The sequence below is a fragment of the Entelurus aequoreus genome, linkage group LG01 (genome assembly GCF_033978785.1).
Source record: "Entelurus aequoreus isolate RoL-2023_Sb linkage group LG01, RoL_Eaeq_v1.1, whole genome shotgun sequence".
In the NCBI taxonomy this organism is placed as follows: Eukaryota; Metazoa; Chordata; class Actinopteri; order Syngnathiformes; family Syngnathidae; genus Entelurus; species Entelurus aequoreus.
The window spans coordinates 93,835,350-93,848,041 of NC_084731.1; the positions used below are offsets into that span (position 1 = coordinate 93,835,350).

General features: G+C 39.9%; 1 protein-coding gene across 5 annotated transcripts in view; it reads right to left on the reverse strand.

Annotated features, from left to right (window-relative positions):
* The window catches only part of lancl1 (LanC antibiotic synthetase component C-like 1 (bacterial)), a 152,937-nt gene that overhangs the window by 36,519 nt on the left and 103,726 nt on the right, over positions 1-12,692 (reverse strand). The window lies entirely within an intron of this gene.

The following is a 12,692-nucleotide window of genomic DNA, read 5'->3' on the forward strand; positions in this document are numbered from 1 at the left end:
ACAAAAGGAAAAAAAAAAAAACAGATTTATAATGATAATGACAAGTTATATGATTATTAAATTCATATCATGGCCACTTTGTATTACATTTGTTGAGACTTTTTTGTAAAAAAACAAAAACAAAAAAACAAAACAAATATTAAGGGGGGTTTATCTAGATATGTTAAAGGGGAACTGCAATTTTTTTTGGAATTTTGCCCATTGTTTACAATTATTACTCGAGACAAGAATACACATGTCTTTTTTTAGGATCCTAAAGATGATAAAAATGGGGTAGTCCCAGTTGTAGACTTCAAAGGCCTATAAAACAACTTCAAAACCCTCCATCAAACTTTTATATACACACTGCATGTCTATATATAACATAGTAACAGACAAGTTCATAACAACATTTAATATATTTAATATTTATCATATTTTTAGTCATTTTGAGCATGTCATGATGTGAACTAGTTCGCAAATTACGGCGAGGATTGCTTTCCCTGGGTGCAAAACGACTTGACTGGACAATGCGTGAAGGTAAATACATGTTTGATTGTTTACTCAAAAAAGGAACAAACCAAAGGCGCGCACAAGGTGGAGGCACAAACTTGACTAAGAAACAAAAAACTACCACAAAGGCAAAACTATGGACATGAAACAAAAACTTGCTAACTGTTACATGATTAAACAAAAACTTACTTGGAAAGCATGGAACTATGGCATGGATATCAGAGGTATCATCAGGTAACATGGGTAACAGAGGTAGTAAGGGTAATGTCGCCAGGCCGACTGCCTGGCAACTGCAAGCTTAAATACTAGTGACATAATTAGTGACAGGTGCGCGAGTCCTAATGTGAAACAGGTGAAACTAATGGTTGTCATGGTAACAAAGCAAGGCAGTGAAAACAGGAACTAAAAAGAGTCCAAAAACCAAACAGAACATAGCCAAACAAAAACATGATCAATAGACATGACAGAGCAATACCGGAACTTCTTTCCTCTACACATTTATTTCCGTTCCCATCGAAGCGCACTTCCGACTTCTGGCAACAAATGTGTATTCTTACTTCTGGAAACAAACGCGAGTGTGTTCTAATCATGGCAGACTTGATAATAGACAACTACGATGGCTATTTTTGGACACATGAGGATTCAAAACCTTATCTTTTTGAAGCTGAAAATACTGAGGATGAAGTGTTGGTTATAGAATCGAGCACAAAAGATACTTAATACTGTAATATGATTGTTCATGTTTCAGTCAGTACAGATTGGTGTCCTATATCACATTGTGTTGTGTAAACTCAAAAGCGATTCAGATGCTGACACAAAAGCTCGCTTATCTCTTTCCGTAGCTAGCTCACGGCTAGTTCCTTAGCATGCCGTCCGAAGACAATGTCCTACTACGCTAAAAGAGTTTCTCAGCGTTCACTCTTACAATAACAATGTCGCTACAGCTTGGTTATTATACCAGTTAAGGATTGTAAATAAAGTATTGTTGGCAGTTTTTGAAAGCATTTTTAAAGTGATTTAGCGGCAGAATGGATGTTTCCCATTAGCTGAATTGCCAGTCATCAAGAACTTGCCTATTTTTACAAATTAGAATGCAAAAAAAAACAACAACTTACACTACCGTTCAAAAGTTTGGGGTCACATTGAAATGTCCTTATTTTTGAAGGAAAAGCACTGTACTTTTCAATGAAGATAACTTTAAACTAGTCTTAACTTTAAAGAAATACACTCTATACATTGCTAATGTGGTAAATGACTATTCTAGCTGCAAATGTCTGGTTTTTGGTGCAATATCTACATAGGTGTATAGAGGCCCATTTCCAGCAACTATCACTCCAGTGTTCTAATGGTACAATGTGTTTGCTCATTGGCTCAGAAGGCTAATTGATGATTAGAAAACCCTTGTGCAATCATGTTCACACATCTGAAAACAGTTCAGCTCGTTACAGAAGCTACAAAACTGACCTTCCTTTGAGCAGATTGAGTTTCTGGAGCATCACATTTGTGGGGTCAATTAAACGCTCAAAATAGCCAGAAAAAGAGAACTTTCATCTGAAACTCGACAGTCTATTCTTGTTCTTAGAAATGAAGGCTATTCCACAAAATTGTTTGGGTGACCCCAAACTTTTGAACGGTAGTGTATGTTTTCTTGTCTCTCATTAGGATTGTGAATGATAGGCCAAAAAAAAAGAGCGCAGTTCCCCTTTAAGCCCTTCTTTAAAAAGCCAACCTGTTTAAGGTTTTTATACATTTATTTAAAAAGCTGGTTTCAACCAAATCTATGCAATGAATAGTTTTTTTTGGTGCTGTGTCTGGATGAGATGCCAGGCCATTTAGGAGTCCTGTGTATGGGGGACTAGAATTTGGTGCTAGACCCATGCTCTACCCCCCCTCCCCCCAAGATGGCGCTGCTGTAGTGGCAGGAGCTCTGTGCTCTTGTATCATCCTTTTGTGTTTCTGTTGTTTCCCTCTTGTTTTTATGTGGGTTTATTTTTTTTTTGCCTTTTGGTTCGGGACCCTTTGGAACTGTGCGACAAAGGATGTGTTCTAGTTACAGGTCCAAACTACGTTCTAAAAGTCCAGCCCGCGTGCTTCCTCTATTTATTTGGGAGGTCCCTGTTTACATCACTGAAGCTGTCGCTGAGGGAAGGGGGTAATCTCGACAACTCCAGTTAGACACAATATATGATTATACAAAAATGCAAATGTGTTGGGCTCTGTACCGAGGATGTCGTTGTGGCTTGTACAGCCCTTTGAGACACTTGTGATTTAGGGCTATATAAATGAACATTGATTGATTGATTGATTGATTGGCGCTGGTGATATCGCCTTGTCTCTGCTCTGTCTGCGTCACGGCGGTGTTCGGCCTTGTTCAGTCAGCAGGCCGTTTCAGGACACAAACACTGATACCAGACTGGCTTGCAATCTTTTGGATTGCCAGCTTTGCACAGACAAAGAAAAACACCACTTCCGCACAATTGACAATAATTATAGCAACAGCCCTAAAGCATAAAAGTTGTGTGATAATATATATATAATTCAGTGTTTCCCATAAACTGCCAAGATACCTGTGGCGGTGGGGGCGTGGCTATGGGCGTGGTCACATGACATCATCGAGTAATTTGCATAATTTACTACAATGATATGATTTTCTCTAAAAAGGCTCAAAAATGTATACTTACTAATTAATAATAACAGTTTTGTTTTAAACATCCATCCATCCATCCATTTTACAATATAATTACAACACTTTATGTACATATTTGTATACAGATTTGAACAATAAGTTTTTCACTGAAGTATATTTATTAATTGTGGTTCTTACAAAAAATATATCTTATAAAATATAAAAGCAAAAATGTCTCTTAAAGCTCTGCCCCTTTAATTAGTGCATACTAAATAATTTAACTTTAGCCTACTACTACAACCATATTATTTACCAGCAACATAAAGTGAAACAGAGGCAGAGGTGTCCTGCCACAGTCAGTAACAAATAAACAGAAAACAGTAGTGGTCAAATACAAATAAGGCAACAAGAGAAGTATCCTACACTTCTCTTTTGTAAAGTAAATCTGAACAGCCTATATGGGCATCTACATCAACTATATGATTTGCCTGAGAAGCTGGACAGGACAAAAACAAAAAACAAAAAAAAACAATTTTTTTTTAATTAAATTTATTTATTTTTTTTAAATTTGTGGCGGACGTAATTCTTTCGTGGTGGGCCGCCACAAATAAATGAATGTGTGGGAAACACTGTATAATTATTCTAACACAAGCTTCACAGTGTCTTGGCTGAATGAGCAGGTTATCAGACACCTCGGTCTCCTTAGACCAGGGGTGTCCAAAGTGCGGCCCGGGGGCCATTTGCGGCCCGCGGCTAATAGTTTACCGGCCCGCCACACGTTCTGGAAATGCTATTGCAAAAATTTAAAAAAACATTAAAAAAAGTGGAATGAGCTGAAATCAGACTAGAAAAAGTTGCAATGTTGACACAAAGCTGCCATGCAGGCTGTTTTTTTTCTTTATTTTTCTTTTTTTGTCATTTCTCAAAAAAAAAAGAAAAAAATAACTCAATGTCATAATGAATTATTGACCTATTCAAGGCTCCAATTATTTCAAATATTTAACTTTAAAATGTTGTATGTGGAAAATATTGTGTGGTTGCCATACAAAAACATCAATGTTTTCTTTGACAAAAGAGCATAAAACAAACAAAATAATAGTTCAAACGTAAAATCGACCGATATATCTGAAGTTCATCTCGTAACTTAAGTGTTGAAAGTTTAAAAAAAAAATAAATAAAAATGTATCACTTTATGAATGGGACTCCTTTTGGGTCCCAAATATATTTAATGGGATTTTATTTGTCTTTTCACTGTGATTACTCAAAAATAATAATGAATGGTGTCCTGCATTATTGATCTTTTTAAGGCTATAAGTACTTCACATAAAACTGCTTTTTGAATGTTTTTGGCAGTGGGGGAAATACTGCATATTTCAGTTTTATTATAAAAAACAAAGTTGTCTTTGACAGAAAAGGCATAAAACCTTTTTGTTTTTTTTTAACTTTATTTCAACCTGAAGTTGATATACTGTAGATATTTACTGTAAGAGTTAAAAAAAATATGTATATATAATAAATCGACTTGGTTTTTTTTTACATTTTAATGACTTAGACCCTTTATGGTCCCCGGGAGCCCTAAAGGTAAAAAAAACCCAAAATCCATATATTTTGTTATGGTTTAAAAATGAAAAATATCAAAATGGCCCCCGCATGCTTTAATTTTTCCGTGTGCGGCCCTCAGTGGAAAAAGTTTGGACACCCCTGCCTTAGACGCATCCTCGCTCACCCATGCGGACTGGACACTGGCCGAGAGTTAGTGGGCGGCCGAGGGTGGAGTCGGCTCTCTTGGTTGCTTTGCTGGGTCTGCTCCAGTCCCTGGCCATGCTCCCCCTACCTTGTGGAACGCCGCAGAGGCCACCACAGTGTATATGTTTTTTGTTGTTGTTTTACTTTTGTAGCTGTATGTAGAAATGGCTGGTTGCATTAGCTCTGCTCTTTTAATGTCTTTAATGTCCTTTGTGTTCTTTGATGTTTCCCTCTTCCACATATGTTTATGTGTGTTATGGCTATGAGTTTTTTTCCCCCCCCTTGGCCTCAGTCTGGATCCAGGCTTAGACTGAATATGTTTTTTTCCTCACCCCCCCCCAGTGTTTACCTGTTTCGCACCTTTTTTGTAAGGGGCGCCAGAAGTTGGCAGACCCTTCAGCGATCCTGTTCTGTCTCCCTGTGATGTTTCTCTGATCTTGAATAGGATTGTGCTGAAAATCTTGATCCTGATTCAGATCCTTTCCGCCGTGCTGCTCCACTACTACAACTGCAACTCAATTTCGACCACTTGGTGGCACTGTTGACTTAATTTTGTTACGGAATCCAAAGGTTGGCAGACACGTTTCTCCTTCTTACACCCCTAAAAATGGTAACCTTCCTCCTTTGGCTCCTATCTGCCCAACACTCCCAACAGTCAGTGCACACGCTCGTCTCTTCTCGCCCTTAATGGTTGATTCTGAGCAACAGGGACTGTTTAGCTTCCCTAATTGGAGAGCAAATGCTAAGCGCTCACACAGCCTCCCTGAATGGACTTAATAAACAGGCACCTCATTAAAACTGGGCAAAATTCTGATGAGACTGGCATCAGTTAGACCTGAAGGAAGGTCTCCGAACAGCATGTGGAGAGGAGGGAGGATTGTGTGTGTGTGTGTGTGTGTTTGGGGGAAATTAATATTCAGTTGTGGCTTTCAAATACCCGCTTATATGTTGTTGCAACATACAAGAACAGCATGACTGCCAAGCCTTTCACACGGTGAATAAAAATCTTCATGCACGGAGAAAGGAAACGTCTTACATTGCTCACAAACCATTGGTACGCTGAGTCACACGCTAACAAACTTCCCATCTGGAGAGTCTGATGACATGATTGGAAGGCGGCGCATGATTCTAATCCGCCGGCACTGCCTTGACGCTCTGCCCCCCCCCCCCCCCCCCGTGGAGTCAGAGTTGTTGCCTCACCGCAGGGGTGGCCGTCCAGACGGTTAAGCGTACTGTCACTTTAAAGCTGAGGGGAAAAACAACATTACGGGGAAAGATATGGGAAAAGAAAATGCACGTTGCTGCTGGTCCACAACTTCAATTGTTGTAACCGTTCGGCTCTACCCATGTTCTTCGATTGATCAGTCAGAGTACCGGTCTTTCTGAAGGATGCAACATTGTTTCAACAAAAGGTCACAGGTGAAAAGGAAAGAGTCGGTCCCAATCAACGATCAGCCAGCCACTGCCAAGAGGATTGTGCCCCCGATCAATAATTATTTGTTCCTCTCATACTCCACGAGGCAAAAAAAAGCCCATCTGGTCCAGACAAACACGTTTATGGTCAAGCGAGTCTTCCAAAGGAAGGGGAGCACTGCAAAAAGTCAGTGTTCAAAGACGAGAATTTTTTTTTTACAAAAATTAGGGGTATTTTATTTGCCGAAAGAACAAGAAAATTTGGCTTTTCTATTTGCAGCCTTCTGAGGTAAATATCAACATTAACCTTTTCCACAGGCTAATCAATTTGAAAATAAAATAATGAATAAACCAACCATTCAGGACTTTAAACTGCCCAGTTTGCAGCACTGAACTAATCTGATGTGCCCAAGCCAGATACCTGCCATCTTTTCTTGGATGCTAGTTCATTAATGTCGGGGCTCAGGCTTTGAGCTGAGGCAACCTTCATTATCCAACGAAGGTGTTCATCCGTCATTATATCTCGTAGTCCACCCGGACCACAGTCTTGGGGGCGTGCCTTTAACGTCCTCTACGAGCTGTCGTCACGTCCGCTTTTCATCCATTCTAACAACGTGCCGGCCCAGTCACAAGATATGTGCGGCTTCTGTACGCACACACACACGTGAATGCAACGCACACTTGATCAACAGCGATACACGTTACACTGAGGGTGGTCGTATAAACAATCAATCAATCAATCAATGTTTATTTATATAGCCCTAAATCACAAATGTCTCAAAGGGCTGCATAAGCCACAACGACATCCTCGGTACAGAGCCCACATAAGGGCAAGGAAAACTCACCCCAGTGGGACGTCGATGTGAATGACTATGAGAAACCTTGGAGAGGACCGCATATGTGGGTAACCCCCACCCCCTGTAGGGGAGACCGAAAGCAATGGATGTCGAGTGGGTCTGACATAATAGTGTGAAAGTCCAGTCCCTAGTGGATCTAACATAATAGTGAGAGTCCAGTCCACAGTGGGGCCAGCAGGAGACCATCCCGAGCGGAGACGGGTCAGCAGCGCAGAGATGTCCCAAACCGATGCACAGGCGAGCGGTCCACCCCGGGTCCCAACTCTGGACAGCCAGCACTTCATCCATGGTCACCGGAACCGGAATAACCCATCCACAGGGGAGAGGGGGGGGGGGGGGGGGGGGGGGTTGGGGGGGCAGAGGAGAAAAGAAAAGAAACGGCAGATCAACTGGTCTAAAAAAGGTGGGTCTATTTAAAGGCTAGAGTATACAAATGAGTTTTAAGATGGGACTTAAATGCTTCTACTGAGGTAAACAACTTGATCCGCACCGTAACACAACATAAACACAACAGAACAAATACCCAGAACCCTTTGCAGTACTAACTCTTCCGGGACGCTACAAAATACACCCCTGCTACCATCAACCCCCCCGCCCCCACACACACACACCTTGTAGCGTCCCGGAAGAGTTAGTGGTACAAAGGATTCTGGGTATTTGTTCTGTTGTGTTTATGTCGTGTTACGGTGCGGATGTTCTCCCGAAATGTGTTTGTCATTCTTGTTTGGTGTGGGTTCACAGTGTGGCGCATGTTTCTAACAGTGTTAAAGTTGTTTATACGACCACCCTCAGTGTAACCTGTATCGCTGTTGATCAAGTATGCATTGCATTCACTTGTGTGTGCGTGCAGAAGCCGCACATATTATGTGACTGGGCCAGCACTCGTTGGACCGGATGAAAAGCGGACGTGACGATTTTCGGGAGGGGCACTGAAATTTGGGAGTCTCCCGGGAGGTTTGGCAAGTATGAGAATTAGCGGTGAATGCGGTGTTACTGCGGCACCGCCACTGTATATAATCGGCGGGCCAGCTCTAGTGTTAATTTGATATCGCCTCAAGGCCCAAGCGGGCCAGAGTTTGACACCCATGCTATAGAGTGCATTTAAATGAATATTTGCACTTTAAAGATCAACTACGAAGGACAGCAGTGAGCGATGAAAAATGGGAGGAAGTAAACTTGAGTAGAGTTGCATTTTTTCTTTCCGGGGTTTTAGCATGAATCATGCTGCAACACCATGCGGACTGACCTTTAGTCTTTTGTCCCTCTTGCAGTCTTGAAGCCCAGATGTGGACTGACAGTTTTTGCTTCTTATGAGCGGCATCGGGCACACGTCAACATGCATTCTACAGTAACACCTATGAGGGGGAAGGACATGCATGGTCTGACACCAGCTATGTGTTACATTTATCCCCCGTGGAGCAGGAGTGATTAGAGAGGGCCACACACTGAAAGTGCCGGCCCAAGCCTCCACGGGGCCCTAAGCAAAATTTGATTTTGGGGCCCTCTATTTCTGCCAATAATATTGATTGTTGATCATTCACACACTTACTATAAACTCATTGCGGCTCTGGCAGTGTTGTTTACATGATCCTATTGTCAGCCTGGCATGTCTTTACAAATGACATGTCATTTATAAAGATATGGGGGTGGCCCAGTTAAGAACATAAATAATACCAATGAATGAACGAATGATGTCCAGAGTGCCACATATGGTTCCTAATCTTAAAATGTAGAAAACATTCAGCTACAAGAGTGGCCTGGGGTTGAACAGTCCAAGTGATAAAGCTTTGTATTTACAGTAAAAGTGTCATCTTGTCTCATCAGTCTTGTACATATTAGTCTTTAATTACTAGTTTATATTTTTAGGTAATTGTTCATATTTAATGTTTACTTTGTACAAAGAGAGCGCAGTCTACTGAAGTTAAATTCCATGTGTGTTAAACATAACTGGGCAATAAAGCTGATTCTGATTCACTTGATTATTTTTGGTAACAAAAAGCTGAAACAGCAATGTGCAAAAATAATTCGTAGTGCAAGAAAAACAATAAAGTGCAACAATAAAATCACTTAAATATATATAAAAAGGAACAAATTCAATTGTACAAAAAACAACATAATTAAATGAAATATCCAGCAAATACTTAAATAATATTAATGAACAGAGTTACCAGAAACAAGGTAACATAACGGTTTATAAACAAATATAAAGTTACTACATATTAAAACTATGTAAATGTACATAATGATGTGCAAATTTTTTTTTGGGAAAAAATCTAAATAAACTACCTTAAATTAAGGTCCTTAATTCACACATTTGACCATCACATCACAGTTTTGTTCCTGTGTTCTTCACCACCCACACCACTCCACCCACTCCTTAAAACCTGTGCTTCCTGGCTTTTCTGGAGGCAAAGTCATTTATGACATCACTGTAAGAAATCTGATGGCCAACTTTGTTATTAATACTAATCATTGCCATGTACGAGTCTGACTCAGACTTGTACATGCAAAAAATAAAAAAATAAGATTTTTTTGTTAATTGCTTTTGGGGGCCCCCTGGTGGCCGTGGGGCCCTAAGCAAGCGCTTAGTACGCTTATGCCTTGGGCCGGCTCTGCATTCTACTTTGGTATATTTGTACTTATGTTTATGACAACACTGCACTCACACCTCCAAATTTTGACGTTGGTATTTTTCAAATCCTGGTTACAGCCCTGCATCTTTTGTTTTATACACGCCTCCAAACATTTGAGTGGCACCCTAAATTCAAACACAACTTTTACATTTTTTGCTATTGTGGAGGATGCGTATATGTTTAAGAGTTATTTCTCTATTCATCGCCATGTTTGAGCAGCTAGTACTTTTCCTTTGTATATTCTACCACTCTCTCTTTGTCTTTAGATTGTCTGTTTAGTGTCTTAACCCTTGGAATGTGAAATACAACACCCACTCTTTCCTTATCAGTGGTGCGAGGGGGAGAGATGGGGGTTTTCTTTGTGTGCAAAGGAGTTGGCTTTTCCGTTGGAATGCCAGATCAACTAGAGTAGCCGATATGAATGTATTGGTTAAGTTGACCTCCTAAAGCTTTAGTAAAATTTGAAAATATTCCAATTCTGTCTTGATGGTCCTTCTTACTCAGCATATATGTCATCGAAAGAACTTGGGATTGACCAGTAACTTAGATTCCCTGGGAGGAAGAGCTGGTCGACACAACACTATCAATGTCGTTGTTATGAACCTAGCTAAAGTACAGTTATTTTTGTTGCCTTCACTGAGTACACATTGTTACACAACCACAATAGATTTTCAATAATAAATCAATAAACAAATTATAATGTGCTGAGTATCAGCTTTAATTAAGAGTGTTTGCAAAATATTGGCACTTACCATTTCGAAAGGGACAAGCAGTAGAAAATGATAGATGGCTATAGTACAGCGATTCTCAAACTGTGGTACGTGGGCGCCATCTGGTGGTAAGCCAAATAATCACTTTGGTTTTATTTTCCTTTATTCAAACACATTGTTACTGTTCAAACTGTATGTAATGTAACAGTGGTCCAACATATTTAATACACTTGTTAATGAATACTTAGGCCTACTGTACTTCAATGTTGGTCATTATGGAGAGCCAAATTTTTTCAGAAGTGGTACTTTGTGAAAAAAGTTTGAGAAACAATACTATAGTATATTTTGCATAATTATGTGAATGCTCCAAAGCATTCACACATATGGTTTTCTACACCAAAATGCATCTATTTATTATTCAACAACTTCTTCTTCCCCTCCAAACCATACCAACTTCAAACTGTTCAGTCTATTCGGGAATCGCGGGCTTTCCCTTAACAAATTCCAAAAATTCCCAGATTTCCCTGAATTCCAGGTTTTCCAGGACATTTTTCCCCCATTCAAAATGAATTGGCCATTTTTCCAACTTTCACCATTTCCACATTTTTCAACCAATTCAAACCATTCCACCATTCTGGAAATTCAAACTACCCTTTTTCCAAGTTCCAAAAAATTATAGGATTTTCTAGACTTCCTGGTTTTCCAAAGCCCTATTTCCACCCTTTTATCTGGCGACTACTCCTCCCACATTTTTCAACCCACTTCAACTGTTCCACCGTTAAAACATTCCTCTTAATTAACTGGAAAAAATTACCGTTATTTCCGAAATTCCAGGAATTCCGTAATACCATTTCTCAATTCAACATGTTACTACTGTATGTATGCGCACTAATTGACTGAAAAAGCACGCACTTGGCACGATGATGTCATGTTATCATGGAAAAATGCATTTTTAGACCATATGATTTGCCTGAGCGGCTAGGAGACCCCGAGAGTAACAAGCGGTTGCCTTGTTGCCTTTCCATTAAGAACAATACATTAGTTTTTAGTATAAGTTTGCTGGTTTCTAGAAATGTAATGCCGGGCGCATATCATTATGTCAAGATAATGGTACCGGTTTTAATGTAAGAGTATTTTTCAACATATTGAGCAAAAAGGTCTAATTTTTTTTTCTACCAAGAAAAGTGCACTTGTTATTAGTGAGAATATACTTATTTTAAGGTATTTTTGGGTTCATTGAAGTTAGCTAATTTTACTTGTTTTGGAAAGTCTTGACAAGCCAAATGTTCTTGTTCTATTGGCAGATAATTTTGCTTAGTTCAAGTAAAATACCCCTCATTTTTGTATTTTTTCCCCCTTGTTTTTGAACACTGACTTTTTGCAGTGGAAGCTGGCACCTTACACACGCTGACTCAGACAGTTTGGCTAACTTCCACGCAGAAGAACATCAGCAAGAAAAATTGTCGCCCCGAGGAGTTAAAGAAGGGTTGACGGGGTGTTCATGGGTTAGCGGAAGCCGCACTGTAACATGGTTGTAAATGCAAATTGTGCTCGTTTGGCCTCACGAATGAGCATCCAAGCTGCTCCTGCTCACTTATTAAAGACCTACTGAAATATTTTTTTTTTATTTAAACGGGGATAGCAGATCCATTCTATGTGTCATACTTGATCATTTCGCGATATTGCCATATTTTTGCTGAAAGGATTTAGTAGAGAACATCGACGATAAAGTTCGCAACTTTTGGTCGCTGATAAAAAAAAGCCTTGCTTATACCGGAAGTAGCGTGACGTCACCGGAGGAAGGGCTGCTCACATTTTCCTATTGTTTACAATGCAGCGAGAGAGATTCGGACAAGAGAGCGACGATTACCCCATTAATTTGAGCCAGGATGAAAGATTTGTGGATGAAGAACGTAAGAGTGAAGGACTAGAGTGCAGTGCAGGACGCATCTTTTTTTGCTCTGACCGTAACTTAGGTACAAGGGCTCATTGGATTCCACACTTTCTTCTTTTTTCTATTGTGGATCACGGATTTGTATTTTAAACCACCTCGGATACTATATCCTCTTGAAAATGAGAGTCGAGAACGCGAAATGGACATTCTCAGTGACTTTTATCTCCACGACAATACATCAGCGAAACACTTTAGCAACGGAGCTAACGTGATAGCATCGGGCTCAAATGCAGATAAAAACAAAATAAATAAATCCCTGAC